The following is a 3,552-nucleotide window of genomic DNA, read 5'->3' on the forward strand; positions in this document are numbered from 1 at the left end:
CTATCCAGGTTTCCCAGGGACTTGTAATATTTTCAGCCCTATCTTTGCATATGCATCTTTGTTGGAAATCAATAAAGCCTTGTGAAGAGGTCAGAGAGGGGACACATTTTCTTGGTCTTACTACTCAGCCTGAGTTAAAGTAAACCTTCTCCAGGCATTCTCAGACATTGTGCTTTAAACTGGTGTGAATCATTTATTTTCTGTGAAGTTTTCTAGCCGGCTTCCAAACTAGGTTGGGGTTCACTTGCAAAACTCCCTGACACTTACATAGGTGCCAAAATGTGCATTTACACTGTCTCCGGGGACACACCTGTGCTCAGGACTGGAAACACAAACTCACAACCCCTCCCCTTTGGCGCTGCCTTCTTGGTTTTGGGTTTATTTCTGGTGATGCGCATAGGCTCTGTATCCTTCAACTATGGGGCACACTGCTGATCCTGGGGTTGGGCTATGATGGTGAATAGAATTCAGCAAGCCCGGTCGGTCGTAGGATTATTAATGCAGTGGCACACTATACAGAAGGATCTATTAAAAACAGGTGATTTGTTTTAGTCTACATTTTATGGTTCTTCCCAAGACACTTTAAATGTAACAGATGTACACCAGGGACTCTTGATTTTGAAAATGCTATGAGAAGTATGTGATGGTTTTAAGGGGAGGTCGTATTCTCACATATCCAACAAAATTTAAAGTGATAGTTAAGGAACATGAATATGAAGGGGAGTTAAATTATGACCTGTGCAGGGATATCTCTGTGGACTTGGGAAGGCTGCAGTACTTGGCAGAGTGAGAGTGACGGCTGGTGCACAGAGGAGGTGAACGCAAGCGGGGGGGAAGCCCCTGCTATAAGTAACTATGCTGATGACAGGGTTTATTTCAATTTCTTGAAATTTGTAGTAGGTATTTTGACAGAATTGAAACTCTGCCCTGGAAGTTATGACAAAAGCCAGGAAAGGTGGATTAATCTTAATGTAAAGCATACTTGAACCCTCAGTCACACAGTTCCTGGGGTGAAGAGTACCCCAAATTGCCTGTGTCTGGTTGGAAGCTGAGCATTCCTCAGATGCATGGGAGGCCAGACACAAGTGCCACTGAGTGAGCTGGTGGTACGAAGGTCATCTGTTCATTTTGTGCCTTGCTGAAACTCATACTCACATTTCTGAACAGAATGATGACTGTGGTCCCTAGTTTTCTTTTAAAGTTTTTTTTGTTTTTGTTTTTATACTCTTATCAGCTAGCATTTCAACATTATATTTCAATTCTTTTGACTTCTAAAAATAAATCATGACGGAAATTAGTGCCCTCAGAATTGTCAGGATAACAGGCCAGTTCTACAGGATCTCAAGATCCTGCCTATATAATTTCTTTTTTTTTTTTTTTTTTTTTTTTGAGACAGAGCCTAAAGCTATCCCCCTGGGTAGAGTGCCATGGCATCATGCTCACAGCAACCTCCAACTCCTGGGCTCAAGCGAGTCTCCTGCCTCCGCCTCCCAAGTAGCTGGGACCACAGGCGCCCGCCACAACGCCCGGCTATTTTTTGGTTGCAGCCGTCATTGTTGTTTTGGCGGGTCTGGGCTGGGGATTCGAACCCGCCACCTCAGGTGTACGTGGCTGGCGCCTTAGCCGGTTGAGCCACAGGTGCCGAGCCTGCCTATATAATTTCAAAGGATACTGAAAATAAAAGAAAAGCTTTCCAAAATGCTTCCTCTAATGGGTGTCAGCTTTCATTAGCACCACATTCAAGGTCTCCATTGTCAAAACTAATCATCTATCTCTATGCAATTAATACCTTTTTTTCCTAATTGCATTCCCCCAGTCAGTATCTAAGGCAAATTCATGTCTCCGTTCTGTCTGCTAATGGTTCACAAAATGTTTTAATAAGTTTTAAGCCAGAAAAAGGATTTCTGGATAATTAATTTGGTAAGTTGTAGGTTAAACAAAGTTAAACGGAACTATATATTGATGAATCTCTTACAACTTCTGAAACGCATACCTAGGAAGTCACAATATTAACTATTCCTCAAGGTTATTTCACCCTGGAATTTCAAAATTTGACAAACATGAACATATTTTTAAAATCTGTCCTTCTCTCTGTATTCGGTGTCATGAACATTTCCTTTATGACGTATTTACAGCTGAACTAACTACCGCCCGTTTACACTGGGAGGATTCTTAAACTCACGAGATAAACCCCTCTTGTCTTGGAAGGTCAGCTGTCATTTACTTGTCACAAGTTCTCATCACCACTTGTATTCCAAAACCCAAGCTCTGCCAGTCTCTCTAGAAAGAGGTAGTAATACTGTGCCAAGTTTTCAACTGTCAGCATTTTTAACTCTCAGAGGAAGGCGCTGGAAACCCTTAAGGAGGTGAAGTTAGCAGGATTGAGGAAATTAAACAGAAAGAAATGTAGAATGAGAGAGCTTGGAGTGACTCAAAATGCTCTGTGCTTCCCCAACTGATGTTTTTAGGAAATGTGAGGAAAACGTAACTCTCTTTTCCCCACGCACAATTATATAGTAGATTACAGGGAGAGCAGAGAGCAAAATTCCAGATCAAACAAGAGGCTGCACACCCACCCTGCTCTTAATAAACATAAGGGTGTGGAGGGCTGGAAGCACTGGGAAACAGGTGCCCAAGATCAAGGGTGGTGGGGGCAGGGCCCACAACCAGGGCAACAGGTGCCCAAGATCACAGGTGGTGGGTACAGGGTCCAGGACCACAGCGCCTGCCTCAGGACGCCGCATGCTTCCACACAGACCAGCTCCCCACCTATGGCTCATCAACTCTTCTTTCCTACAAGAGGAATTTCCATGCAGTGACCGGGTTATGCTGTTATTTTGGCAAATAGACAGGAATAGTTAGTCAACATTTCCCAATCCAATGTTTCTCAGGGACTAAGTTACATCCAGAAAGGGGTTAATGTATTTCCATAGCAATGCGGAGTCCATTGTTCATAAAATCATTATTGATTGCTGATTACTTCTGTAACTGATAATTAATCTGTATTAATGAACAAACATGAGTGTGTGTGTGTCTATGTGTTAGATAAACTTCCCAGGATCTATGGACTACTTTCAAAATGAACTACTTACAGGGTGCTTAGTGGAAGTCCAATAACACACCTAAAGTATTAGAGCAGTCACAAGGCTATTCAAAGGTAGATTAACTATTATATAACTAACAAAATGCTACGTTAATACATCTTATTTCTATACAAAATTGTAAAGGACAGACTGTGCATTTTATAAGCAGTAGATTAACTCAGAACATTATTAAATGTGATTTGATACTCAATAATTTAGTAAATGAAAATGAGCTAAAAGGCTGTGTAAGTTATGGGAGTAGTGTCTGGAGTCTCCAGAAATTATTGTAGATTTAATTAGAAAGGAAACTGTCCTCTTGGATTTTAGTAGTACGTGTAAAAATTTAATGAGACTAAAAGTGATATCTGGCCATGAGATTGGTTAAGTACAGGTTGACTATCCTTTATTTGAAATGCTTAGGACCAGAAGTGTCTCAAATTTGGGGTTTATTGCCAGAGTTTGAAATATT

The sequence above is a fragment of the Otolemur garnettii genome, unplaced genomic scaffold, assembly GCF_000181295.1.
Source record: "Otolemur garnettii isolate 467f Iridium unplaced genomic scaffold, OtoGar3 scaffold00114, whole genome shotgun sequence".
NCBI lineage: Eukaryota > Metazoa > Chordata > Mammalia > Primates > Galagidae > Otolemur > Otolemur garnettii.